Here is a 13,588-nt window from a genome sequence, read left to right as displayed (position 1 = left end):
GAGCTTTTTAAAGGGGAAGGGTTGTTAAGGTTGGAAAAAGGAAACGTGTTTTTTAACCCACATCTGAATATTCCCTTTCTGTTTGGGTATCCGTCTTCATCAGAGGCTAGAATGTCCTCAGCATTGCTTGCAGCAGGGGCACAGGCTTGTGACCCAAGCTCTGTCGTTTAGATGCTTTCGTGCCAGAATTTGGCACAAGGACCAGTGACAGCAGCGGGAGGAATCACCCTAATTAAATGTGATAGGCTGGTACTAGATGAAGTAGCAAGTCTAGTTTCCAGACTCAGTGGTGATAACTGCCCAAGGAGTATATGCAGCACACTTTACACTGCCCAGGCTCAGGAATGACTTCGGGGTGGTGTCCTCATGGAACCAGGTCTGCAGAAAAATTTTTGACCATTTTGCATGACACTGGTCAACTCCCAGCCTGATTCTCAGAGACTTTGTAAGCTATTTTGCACCCCTTAATAAATGTATTTTCTGCTTAAAAAAAAGAAAGAAAGAAAGAAAGAAACTTGTTTGTGGCATCAGACACTGAGAGTTAGAGGTGAGGAGGTAGAGCTGTATTACAAACAGTAAGGGCTTTGGAGTCAGAGATCTGTTTTTGAATCTTAGTTCTATTGCTCACTGATGAGGAATTCAATGTCCCTCAACCTCTTTCCTAAAATAAACACAATGTAGTCAACAATTACCACCCTCCCCTCCAGCTGCCCATCCCCCACCCTCCCTTGCACAAGATTGTTGTGTTAATTAAATGAGATAAAAGACGCTTACTCCTTGGAAGGAAAGTTATGACCAACCTAGATAACATATTCAAAAGCAGAGACATTACTTTGCCAACAAAGGTCCGTCTAGTCAAGGCTATGGTTTTTCCAGTGGTCATGTATGGATGTGAGAGTTGGACTGTGAAGAAAGCTGAGCACTGAAGAATTGATGCTTTTGAACTGTGGTGTTGGAGAAGACTCTTGAGAGTCCCTTAGACTGCAAGGACATCCAACCAGTCCATTCTGAAGATCAGCCCTGGGATTTCTTTGGAAGGAATGATGCTAAAGCTGAAACACCAGTTCTTTGGCCAACTCATGCAAAGAGTTGACTCATTGGAAAAGACCCTGATGCTGGGATGGATTGGGGGCAGGAGGAGAAGGGGACGACAGAGGATGGCATCACTGACTCGATGGAAGTGAGTGTGAGTGAACTCCGGGAGTTGGTGATGGACAGGGAGGCCTGGCGTGCTGCGATTCATTGCGTTGCAAAGAGTCGGACACGACTGAGTGACTGAACTGAACTGAGGCATAGAAAATACGTGATCATGCGTTTTTCCTGAGCTTTAGAGCTATAAAAAGCTACCATTATTGTTTTTTTTAATAAGGATCTTTGACCCTGCTTATCAAAATTGTCACAAAATAACTCATTTAGAATTCAGAGGAAAGAATACAACCTACAAGAGTGCTTTCCAGGCTTGTATTTGGGGGATAAATTGAAAAACAGAACACAATATACCTGGAAATGTAAAAATGAGCCTTCTTTCACGATTGACTTGGAGCTGACATAACACTTACTCCAGAATTATCAACAAGGAGAAAGGAGCTAGCCACAAAATAGAATCATACAATTTAGAAAACAGGCAATCCTGACTTTCAGAAAGACTAAAAAAGGCCAAGTATTATTCACTCTGGCCTGGGATGCAGAATGAGGCTAGTTTGAGGGTTGGGACATAAACAGGACCAAGATGTATTTAGGTTGTGAGGAAAGAAAGAAGGTCATCCCTCTAGTATTAAAGCAGAGCTCAGATACCAGGCAGGGCTTCCCAGGTGGCATTAGTGGTAAAAAATCTGCCTGCCCAGGCAGGAGACATAAGAGATGTGTATTCAATCCCTGGGTCAGGAAGATCCCCTGGAAGAGGAAATGGCTATCCACTCTGGTATTCTTGCCTGTAGAATCCCAGAGGAGTCTGGCGGATTACAGTCCATAGGGTCACAAAGAGTCAGACATGACTGAAGCGACTTAGCATGCATGCATACACCAAGCAAATGCTTTGCTTGCAGGTCCAGGGTAAAAAGGGTGAGGGGAGCAGTTCAGGAGCCCTGATATCCACCTGTCTCTTGTGTGGGGGCCTAAGATGAAGTTGCCTGCAACTCCTCTTGGAAGATAATGCAGAAGCAATTAGAAGTTGATAAGATAAAATCTTGGAGAAGAGGGAACTGCAGGGAGAGGTGACCAGAGGTGACCAGCTCTGTTAGCTGCACAGAGCTAACAGTGTGCAGCTGCGTTTCCCTTGGAGCAATTAACCACTCTGGGTGTGGGGCAAAAGCCTGAGAACCAAAAGGGTTCTGAGGACCTCTGCTAAAAGGCAGAGAAAAATCTCAGGAAGGAAGAAGTGAAAAGTAGAAGCTTGAAAGGTGAAGGTCTCAGTTAGGAGGAAGGGGCAAAGTCTGTGCCCAACACCTAGCCCTTAAGGCATCTACCACGTTTTCAAGTTGAACAAGGCAGGAGTCTAGGAAAGCCAAGCAGAAAGACTCTGAAGAACAGACTCAAGTTTGCATCTGTCTTGCACTGCTGAGGAGACAAGGGTAGAAGTCAATATTCACCTTGGGATGAGTCCAGGCACTGCTGAGAGGTATGATTTTACATATCTTAGGTTTGAAGGGCCTGTATTGGTTTCCCATTGCCATTGCCACAAACTTTATTGTCTTGTAGTTCTGGGCCATCAGAAGTCTGAAATGGGTCTCAGTGAGCTAAAATCAAGGTGTTGGAAGGGCTAGTTCCTTCTAGAGATTCAAAAGGAGAATCCTATCCTTGTCTCTTCTATCTTCCAGAGGCTACCAGCAGTCTTGGTTGTGCCCACATCACTCCAATCTCTGCTTCTATTGCCACATTGCTTTCTTTGATTCATCAAGTCTACCTGAATAATCCAGGATAAACTCTCCATTTCAACATCCTTAACTTCATCATATTTTAAAACTCGCTTTTATCGTAGCTATGAGGGATCGGCTCATGGACATGTTTGGTAGTTAGAATAGGGAAAAGGAGTCCAAAATGGCGGTGGCTAAAAGACAAGGAAGGGAAAAGCCCGCGAAAATAGAACAGAGGAAGGTCAAAGGAAGGTCCGAGGCCCGGAGTGAGGACTTCAGGTAGAACAGCACTCCTGACTAAGCCCAATTTGCATGGGGCAGGCCCAGGGGGGAGAAAAAAAAATATAAAAAGAGGAGCCAAAGGGCTCTCCCGCCCCCTCCCCCCACCCCACCCCCTCCCACCCCTACCCCCACACCGCGCGCTGGGGCACTCTTCTCTTCTGGGGCACGTCTTTGGATCGACGTGCCCTCACGCCTTGGAGATGGATTTTCCTGCTATCTTCTAAATAAAATAGAGCTGTAACACTGAGCTGTAGCACTGATTTGTCTAAGAGCTATAACACGGTCTGTTAGAGACCTGAGAGCTATAACACGGTCTGTCCAAGACCCGAGAGCTGTGACACGCCGAGGGGGCTTTAATGTCCATCACTCCAAATCTTTGTTGTGACGAGACAAAAACTGAGGAGCATACACTCGCCTGACATCTATGGTGCGGTGACTCAGATTTAACCTGGCTGAAACAACCTCCGTGGGGAAGAGGCCAAGCACAGCAGGAGCCCAACTCAGCCAAGCTTTCGCGGTAGAAGCGAAATGCGAAGAAAAAGTGCAGGGGAAGGCCCATCGTGCTGGAAACCGGGAAAGCGAAAAACGAACTCAGCAGAAAGCTCAGGAGATTCAGCCTCAGTTTCCAGAAGACCTCCGGTTAAGGTAGGAGGTCCTCACTCCTATGGCTGGAGGGACATGCCTAACAAAATCTTAATTCCTTTACAATCTCTCGTTTCCTTGAACCACCCCCCTGCTAACAGGCGGGCGGCAGTGGGCGCAATTGAGAGACTCTGGAGAGGCTACTCTTTGGTATGTCCCACGACAGAGGAGGAGATGGCTGGATGGCATCACCGACTTGATGGACGTGAGTCTGAATGAACTATGAGAGTTGGTGATGGACAGGGAGGACTGGTGTGCTGTGATTCATGGGGTCGCAAAGAGTCGGACATGACTGAGCGACTGAACTGAAAGGAACTATATGCTGGGCCCCAGTAGCTGTTACCCAAACCAGTGGGGGTTCTTCTGTCCTTAATCTTCTCTGCCAAGAATCAGGCCAATGAAAACTATGAGCACAGTTCAAAAATTTAGCAGATTTTCCAGCAGGCTATGAAGGGGGTTTTTCCCACTGCTTTTTTCCCTGTCCTTCCGCTCTATCCCGGGCCTGAAGCCCAGCCAAAAAGTAAGAGGTGGATTTGTTAGGATTCAGAGAGAAGCCAAGCTTCAGGGTGTGGGCCATTGCCGAGGGCAAGGGTTGGAGCCATGGAATTAGGCCTGGCTAGGCTTTGCGAGCAGGGTGAATTCACACGCTAGTGAGTGGGAGGACCATCCCAGCCATTGGGGAAACACCCACTACTCCGTCTTTTGACAGTGCCCTAGAGCTGCTGGGTTAGCTCTAGGTGTGTTTGCTGGCTTTTAGATTGGGGATTAAGGTTTACTTGAATTTGACTTGTCATCTGGACCCAGTTGATTTTAATTGGTTTACGTTATGCCCTTGTGCTGTGTCATTCTGTCAAAGGTTGTGCTCTGCCCCCTTCCCTCCTGTTTCATGCTCCTTTCCTCATCCTGGCCCACAATGTTGCCTCTACAATCTTCTGGAGAGACAACCAGAAAATAGCTGGCCTTGGGAGGGAAATACTGTATAATATCCAACCCTCTAATCCTATCCAGCACTGGTCACGCTGGAGATCTTGGGGACACCCAACTCCAGTCCGGGGGTCCCAGGAGGTCAACCTGCCTTGACCTGCCTAGGGATCTGGTCCTTGAAAGGTTGTCATGCCTCAACCTGCTCGGGGATCCGCTAGTCCCAGGGGTCCCAGAAGGTCATCACGCCTCGACCTGCTCAGAGACCCAATTCTCAGGAGGCCGTCACGCCTCGACCTGCCCAGGGATTCGATCTCCAGAAGGCTGTCACGCCTCAGCCTGCCTGGGGATCTGCACCCTGACCTGGGGACGCCTGGCTCTCGGGTTGCAACAGTTCTGGGTAGGATAAGCTTCAGAAAGACTCACCCCTAAGGAAGTCCACCCATGGAAACAGAAGGAAGCCTATTACTTGTGGGACTGTGCCCAGTCTCAGCAATAACTCAGGAGCCCAATGAGAACCCCATTGCCTTTCTGGAAAGGCTAAAAGAGGCCCTCCAAAAGTTTACCAATCTGGACTTAGACTCTTAAGAGGGACAGGTGATTTTAAAGGACAAATTCTTGTCCCAATGTGCATCAGATATCAGAATTAAGTTACAACAGCTACAGCAACAGGACTCTGCTGCCTCTTTAGATGAGATGATCCAGACAGCCACCAATAGGTATTTTATACCTATTGGTGTTTATATATGTCTGTTTATAACAGAACAGGAGAAGGAGGCCAAGGCCCAGGAGAAGGAGAGAAGGAAAGAGACAAGGCATGCCCAGATGCTGGCCACCCTCCAGAGAAGCCCTATGGCAAACCCCGAGTTCTTGAAGGACAAGGCATGAGGCAAATGCCTAATCTGTAGACAGGAGGGGCATTGGGCCAAAGAGTGTCCAAACCGTGACAAGTCTAGAATGACTTGCCACAAATGCCATCAACTGGGACATTGGGCGGCACTCTGCCCTCAGGACCCAAGAGCCTCAAGGTCAAGTGCCAACCCTTCCCTCACGATGGTTCAAGAGGACTGAAGCGCCCGCTCCAGGCAGCCCGCCTGTCACAGACAACCATCATGGCGCTGGAGCCCAGGGTGCAACTGGATGTGGCAGGTAGGTCCAAGAATTTCTTGGTTGACACAGGGGCTACCTACTCTGTCTTGATCTCCTACTCTGCAGCCTTCTCCTCCCAAAGCTGTACCATTTTGGGTGCTACAGGAAAAGCAACTACTAAAAAATTCACCCGAGCACTTATTTGTTGCTGGGATGGACAAATATTTTCCTACCAGTTTCTGGTGGTCCCTGAGTGTCCTACTCCCTTATCGGGAAGAGATATACTCACTAAATTGGGGGCCACCCTTGTGATGGGAAGTTTTTCAGCCCCTAGAGCTCTATAGCTCCTGGTTAGTACCGAATAACCCATTACACCTTCAATAGAGAGGGACCAAAAACTATGGGAAGACAAAATTAATCCCTAGGTGTGGGACCAGGGAATTCCTGGACGAGCCCACCAAGCTGAACCAGTCATCATCGTCCTCCGAGATCCCACTCGATTTCCTAACTGGAAACAATATCCTCTCGAAAGAGAGGCTCGGGAGGGACTACAGCCTTTAATAAATAAATTCCTTGCTTGTGGGCTATTCAGATAAGATCAGATCAGTTGCTCAGTCATGTCCGATTCTTTGCGACCCCGTGAATCGCAGCACGCCAGGCCCCCCTGTCCATCACCAACACCTCGAGTTCACTGAGACTCACGTCCATCGAGTCAGTGATGCCATCCAGCCATCTCATCCTCTGTCGTCCCCTTCTCCTCTTGCCCCCTATCCCTCCCAGCATCAGAGTCTTTTCCAATGAGTCAACTCTTTGCATGAGGTGGCCAAAGTACTGGAGTTTCAGCTTTAGCATCATTCCTTCCAAAGAAATCCCAGGGCTGATCTCCTTCAGAATGGACTGGTTGGATCTCCTTGCAGTCCAAGGGACTCTCAAGAGTCTTCTCCAACACCACAGTTCAGAAGCATCAGTTCTTCGGCGCTCAGCCTTCTTCACAGTCCAACTCTCACATCCATGCATGACCACAGGAAAAACCATAGCCTTGACTAGATGAATCTTTGTTGGCAAAGTAATGTCTCTGCTTTTGAATGTGCTATCTAGGTTGGTCATAACTTTCCTTCCAAGGAGTAGGCATCTTTTAATTTCCTGGCTGCAGTCACCATCTGCAGTGATTTTGGAGCCCAGAAAAATAAAGTCTGACACTGTTTCCACTGTTTCTCCATCTATTTCCCATGAAGTGATGGGATCGGATGCCATGATCTTCGTTTTCTGACTGTTGAGCTTTAAGCCAACTTTTTCACTCTCCACTTTCACTTTCATCGAGAGGCTTTTGAGTTCCTCTTCACTTTCTGCTATAAGGGTGGTGTCATCTGCATATCTGAGGTTATTGATATTTCTCCTGGCAATCTTAATTCCAGCTTGTGTTTCTTCCAGTCCAGCGTTTCTCATGATGTACTCTGCATATAAGTTAAATAAACAGGGTGACAATATACAGCCTTGACATACTCCTTTTTCTATTTGGAACCAGTCTGTTGTTCCATGTCCAGTTCTAACTGTTGCTTCCTGACCTGCATACGGGTTTCTCAAGAGGCAGATCAGGTGTTCTGATATTCCCATCTCTTTCAGAATTTTCCACAGTTTATTGTGATCCACACAGTCAAAGGCTTTGGCATAGTCAATAAAGCAGAAATAGATGTTTTTCTGGAACTCTCTTGCTTTTTCCATGATCCAGCAGATGTTGGCAATTTGATCTCTGATTCCTCTGCCTTTTCTAAAACCAGCTTGAACATCAGGAAGTTCATGGTTCACATATTGCTGAAGCCTGGCTTGGAGAATTTTGAGCATTACTTTACTAGCGTGTGAGATGAGTGCAATTGTGCGGTACTTTGAGCATTCTTTGGCATTGCCTTTCTTTGGGATTGGAATGAAAACTGACCTTTTCCAGTCCTGTGGCCACTGCTGAGTTTTCCAAATTTGCTGGCATATTGAGTGCAGCACTTTCACAGCATCATCTTTCAGGATTTGGAATAGCTCAACTGGAATTCTATCACCTCCACTAGCTTTGTTCGTAGTGATGTTTTCTAAGGCCCACTTGACTTCACATTCCAGGATGTCTGGCTCTAGGTCAGTGATCACACCATCGTGATTATCTGGGTTGTGAAGATCTTTTTGTACAGTTCTTCTGTGTATTCTTGCCATCTCTTCTTAATATCTTCTGCTTCTGTTAGGTCCATACCATTTCTGTCCTTTATCGAGCCCATCTTTGCATGAAATGTTCCTTTGGTATCTCTGATTTTCTTGAAGAGATCTCTAGTCTTTCCCATTCTGTTGTTTTCCTCTATTTGTTTGGCTATTGGTCCCCACCAACTCGCCATGTAACACCCCAATCCTCTCAGTAAAGAAAAAGGACGGAACCTGGAGAATGGTTCAAGATCTCCGGATCATAAATGAAGCTGTGGTCCCCCTCCATCCCATGGTACCCAATCCTGATGTAATCTTGGGAGAAATCCCACCCAGTGCCAAGTGGTTTACAGTCTTGGATCTCAAAGATGCATTTTTTTTGCATACTATTGGCTAAAGAATCCCAATATCTTTTTGCCTTTGAGTGGGAGGCACCAGGAGAAAAACACCAACAGATGACTTGGACAGTATTACCTCAGGGGTTCAGAGATAACCCCACTTGTTTTGGACAGGCCCTTAGCCGGGATCTCCTAGATCTGGACCTGGGACCTAATGGGAAAATATTACAATACATAGATGACCTACTAATCTGCTCTCCAGATGAGGCAAATGCCCAACAACATGCAATTCAGGTTCTAAAATTTTTGACAGAAAGAGGATATAAAGTCTCCCATGCTAAGGCACAGATGGTTGAGACAAAAGTCACTTACCTGGGAGTTCAGATTACACACAGGTCTAGGAGGCTGTCCTCTAGAATCCTTCGGTTGCCCTCCCCCATGACTCGAAAACAATTGTGAGCTTTCCTGGGGCTAACTGGGTATTGTAGAATCTGGATACCCAACTATGGTCTAATTGCCCAGCCCTTATATGAAAGCTTAAAGGGACGAGATGATTTAATCCCACTAATGTGGGGAACTCCTCAAAAGAAGGCAGAGGCTACACTAAAACAGGCCTTAACTCAGGCACCTGCCTTGGGTTGCCAGACCCAGAAAAAGCATTCCAAATTTATGTCCATGAAAGAGAGGGAATAGCCTTGGGAGTGTTAACTCAAAGGTTGGGATCTGAGTCCCAGCCTGTAGCTTACTTATCCAAGAGTAAGATCCAACCACCCAAGGCTGGCCCCCCACCTTTGAAATCTTGCAGCTATTGCAATCATGATAGAAGATGCTTTAAAACTCTCCTTTGGGGGCAAGCTATTTTTACCAGCCACCAAGTAAAACAACTCCTAAATGGGAGAGGCCATTTATGGATGTCTGATCAAAGAATCCTCAGATATCAAGTAATGCTGATGGAAAATCCAGGCCTCACTATATCCCCTTGTGAGGTTCTTAACCCAGCCACCCTCCTGCCTACCCCTGAGGGCGCTCTTCACTTTCACTCTTGTCTAGAAACCTTGAACCACTGGACAAAACCTCGAGAGGGATTGTCAGAAGATCCTGACCAATCCTGAGGAAATCTGGTACACTGATGGGAGCAGCATTGTCTTAGATGGAAAAAGAAGAGCCAGGTATGCAGTAGTCTCCAATTTTGACATCATAGAGGCTAAGCCTCTGCCACCAGGTACTTCAGCCCAATTAGCTGAGCTCATAGCCCTGACTTGAGCTTTAGAGCTGGGAAAAAGAAAAAGAATAGCCATTTACACTGATTCCAAGTATGCCTTTCTGGTGCTACATGCACATCCAGCTATTTGGAAAGAAAGGGGCCACTTGACCACCCGAGGGTCCCCAATAAAATATGGTGATCAAATTCTTAGACTCTTGGAGGCAGTCCATTTGCCTACTGAGGTTTCAGTCTCCCTTTGGTAAAGGACACCAAAAAGGGAGCACGGAAGTGGCACAAGGGAACCAAGCAGCTGATCAGGCAGCTAAGAGAACAGCATTACAGAACCATGACCTAATAGGGGTTGCCACCTTAGTTCCACAGACTAATGTGCCAGAAACTCCTTCATATACTGAAGGTGAGACTCTTAAAGCTAAGAGTGAGGGCTTTCAAGAAGATCATATGGGGTGGTTCCAAAAGGAGGGACTCCTTTTTCTGCCTGGCAACCTCCAATGGAAGTTGGTTAACTCCTTACATGCCACCACTCATTTAGGGGAAAATGCCCTCCAAAAATTACTAGAAAGGTCCTTCAGAGGAATAGGCCTCCAAACAACTACAAGGCAAGTGGTCTCCTCTTGTCCCACTTGCCAATTAAACAACCTCCAAGGAGCTTGAAGACCCCAGCTGGCCCAGCCCATCCTACGAGGTGGGACCTATCCAGGAGAGGACTGGCAGATGGACTTCACCCAGATGCCAGTTTCTCAAGGGTATAAATACCCATTAGTCATGATAGATACATTCAGGGAATGGACTGAAGGCTTTCCCACCCAGACTGAGAAGGCTGCTACTACATTGCTTCAGTCGTGTCCGACTCTGTGTGACCCCATAGACAGCAGCCCACCAGGCTCCGCTGTCCTTGGGATTCTCCAGGCAAGAACACTGGAGTGGGTTGCCATTTCCTTCTCCAATGCATGAAAGTGAAAAGTGAAAGTGAAGTCGCTCAGTCGTGTCCGACTCCTAGCGACCCCATGGACTGCAGCCTACCAGGCTCCTGTGCCCAGAGAAGGCTGAGGAGGTGGTAAAAAAACTGCTCCATGAAATCATTACAAGATTTGGTCTGTCCAGGTCATTACAAAGTGACAATGGGACATTATTTACTTCTAAGGTAAATGCTTAGACCCCAAGGGGTCTCTAAAGCATTGGGCATTACTTATTATCTCCATTGTGCCTTGAGGCCTCTATCTTCAGGAAAAGTAGAAAGAGCCAACTAATTCTTAAAACCAGCGATAAAAAAGATAACCCAGGAGACCTCCCTGGGATGGAAGGAGGCTTTACCAGTAGCTCTCCTTCGCATCCGTATTGCCCCTAAGGAACAGGTTGGTCTTAGTCCTTATGACTCCTGGATTCACTACTCATGAGTCAAGCCATGGAAGAAAACAGAAGAGGACAGTCAATACACCTGTGAGTCCCTGGGAGATCTCAGATACCTATTCAGAACTACAAATGAGTGCCATTTTAATCAACACCCCCAAAATCTGGTTTCTGGGGATAAGATTTCTCAGGATAGCTCTAAAGAGCCAACAGCTTGGCAGAGATTGTACTCCAAAACAGACAGGAGATAGATACTCTGATCCCTGAACAAGGAGGAACTTGAGCCATCCTGGTGATGTGAATTTGGAATTGGCTAATGCCCCTACTAGTCCTTGTTATGCCATATTGATGCTGCTTATGATTGCTCTATGTATTATCAATTGTCTAACCTGTTTTGTCTCTGACCAGGTCAACAATTATAACATGCAGTGCAAGTTCAACAAAGATATAAAACTACAGCCAACCACAGAAAATATCACTCACCCTTAGATGGACACCTCTATAGGGACTCTGAGGCTTGAGACTAGCAAGAGGGGGAGGCCCAATACCCCTCGCTGTCCCAGTTCAGCAGAAAGTAGCCAGAAAGACCTCACGCCCATATTCCCAAAGAATTGGGCCTCCCATCTCTTGAGGGGGGAATGTTAGGTAGTTAGAATAGGGAAAAGGAGTCCAAGATGGCGGTGGCTAAAAGATAAGGAAGGGAAAAGCCTGTGAAAATAGAACAGAGGAAGGTCAAAGGAAGGTCCAAGGACTGGAGTGAGAACTTCAGGTAGAACAGCACTCCTGACTAAGCCCAATTTGCATAGGGCAAGCCCAGGGGGAAGAAAAACACATAGGAGCCAAAGGGCCACCTCCCCTCCCGCCCCCTCTCCCCCCACCTCCACCACGCGCTGGGGCGCTCTTCTCTTCATGTTCTCACGTGCCCTCACGCCTCAAAGATGGATTTCCCTGCTATCTTCTAAATAAAATAGAGCTGTAACACTGATTTATCTAAGAGCTATAACACGGTCTGTCCAAGATCCGAGAGCTGTGACATGCTGAGGGGGCTTTAATGTCCGTCACTCCAAATCTTTGTTGTGACGAGACAAAAACCGAGGAGTATACACTTGCATGACAGACATATTTGGAGGAGGCCCTTATTCACGATGTTTGGGGGCAAGGGGACAGAACCCAAATAAAGATGTCTAAAAAGCAGTTGAGTATATGACTTTTGAGCTCAAGAGGTATTTGGACTATAGTTATAGTTGTGAAGTCACTGGCATAATTGTGCTGAATTAAGTCACCTCCTATAGATACATCTGATATATGTGTCCCTATAGTAACGGTTCGGAGAAGGCAATGGTACCCCACTCCAGTACTCTTGCCTGGAAAATCCCATGGACGGAGGAACCTGGTAGGCTGCAGTCCATGGGGTCGCGAAGAGTCGGACACGACTGAGCGACTTCCCTTTCACTTTTCACTTTCATGCATTGGAGAAGGAAATGGCAACCCACTCCAGTGTTCTTGCCTGGAGAATCCCAGGGATGGCGGAACCGGTGGGCTGCTGTCTATGGGGTTGCAGAGTCGGACACGACTGAAGTGACTTAGCAGCATAGTAACGGTTGCTCTAATTGTTTTTCAGGAACATGGAGCTGGTCTTACCCAAATTAAACCAGTCGAGACCATGGATTGGGTGACTGTTCAATAGATGACCATTTGACATCAGAGGGCCAAAAACTTCACCCTCAGATCAAGTTAATGACACCATTTTCTGAACATACATCCCATGAAGACACATGTAACCCAGATACATCTGTGCAGAACCCCAATTACTTTACCTTTTTCTTCAGTCATCTTTCCCCACACCTCAGACCACCCTGCTTCCTTATCCCACAAGTATCTTCATCCCCTCACCTTCATGAAAGTGGATTTAAGACTTGTTCTCTTGTCTCCGTGCTTGGCTGCCTTGTGTATAAACCCTTTCTCTGCTGCATACCTTGGCATCTCAGGATTTGGCTTGATGTGAGTCAGGCAAGTGAACCTGGTATGGTAATATAAGGGATGGAAGTATCAGCTAGGATTAGAATCAGCTGCATGTAACAGAAGCTGAAACAACAGTGGCTTAAATAAGAAGTTTGTTCAAGAAGTCTGGATTAGTATGACAGCTTCACCAGATCACCAGTACTCTAGTCCTTCCACCTGTCTTTCTGCTCGGCCATCCTCAGATGCATGGCTCCATCCTCAGTGATGCAAGCCTGAGATGGCTGCCAGCAGTTTTGCAATCCCATCCAGGTTCCAGGCAGGAAGAAGAGACAAAAGGGAAGTTCTCCTAGCTGAGTCAGCTCTTCCCAGAAGTCCTACCCAACTCACTTTTACTTGACCCACTGACCACACCCAGGCAAGTGGGACAGAGTAGCCTTTTATAGGTCCATTACCACTCTAAAAAATAAGGTTCTGTTACTAAAAGTGAAGAGGAAAATGTGTATCAAGTAGGCAAACAGTAGTTTCTTCCAGAGTGGACAAAAAGAAAGCTACAAACGAAGTTAAGAAAGAATGGTCAGTGTAATAGGAGAGGAACCAAAAGGAGGGAGCCTGTGGCTGTGGCCTGACTCAATTTCATTACTGGTAATTGGTCTGTTCATATTTTCTATCAATATTTCCTCTTGACTCAGTCTTGGGAATTTGTATGTTTCTAGGAGTTTGTCCATTTCTTCTCCATTGTCCATTTTGTTGGT

The 13,588-nt window shown here is 46.7% G+C and overlaps 1 long non-coding RNA gene across 5 annotated transcripts; it reads left to right on the top strand.

The window, feature by feature from the left end:
• Positions 1-2,253: 2,253 nt before the first annotated feature.
• On the top strand, positions 2,254-12,739 carry LOC129659344 (uncharacterized). 5 transcript variants are annotated; one of them, XR_008718009.1, is made up of 3 exons: positions 2,254-2,617; positions 9,353-9,471; positions 12,496-12,739. It is a non-coding gene; the product is annotated as an uncharacterized LOC129659344 (long non-coding RNA). The 5 variants fall into 5 exon arrangements; XR_008718011.1 differs by lacking the exon at positions 12,496-12,739 and adding an exon at positions 11,283-12,049; XR_008718008.1 differs by lacking the exon at positions 2,254-2,617 and adding an exon at positions 3,309-3,779.
• The last annotated feature ends 849 nt before the right edge of the window (positions 12,740-13,588 follow it).

The sequence above is a fragment of the Bubalus kerabau genome, chromosome 8, assembly GCF_029407905.1.
Source record: "Bubalus kerabau isolate K-KA32 ecotype Philippines breed swamp buffalo chromosome 8, PCC_UOA_SB_1v2, whole genome shotgun sequence".
NCBI lineage: Eukaryota > Metazoa > Chordata > Mammalia > Artiodactyla > Bovidae > Bubalus > Bubalus kerabau.
Note: the sequence above shows the minus strand (reverse complement) of the source record. Positions and strands in the feature narration are given on the sequence as shown.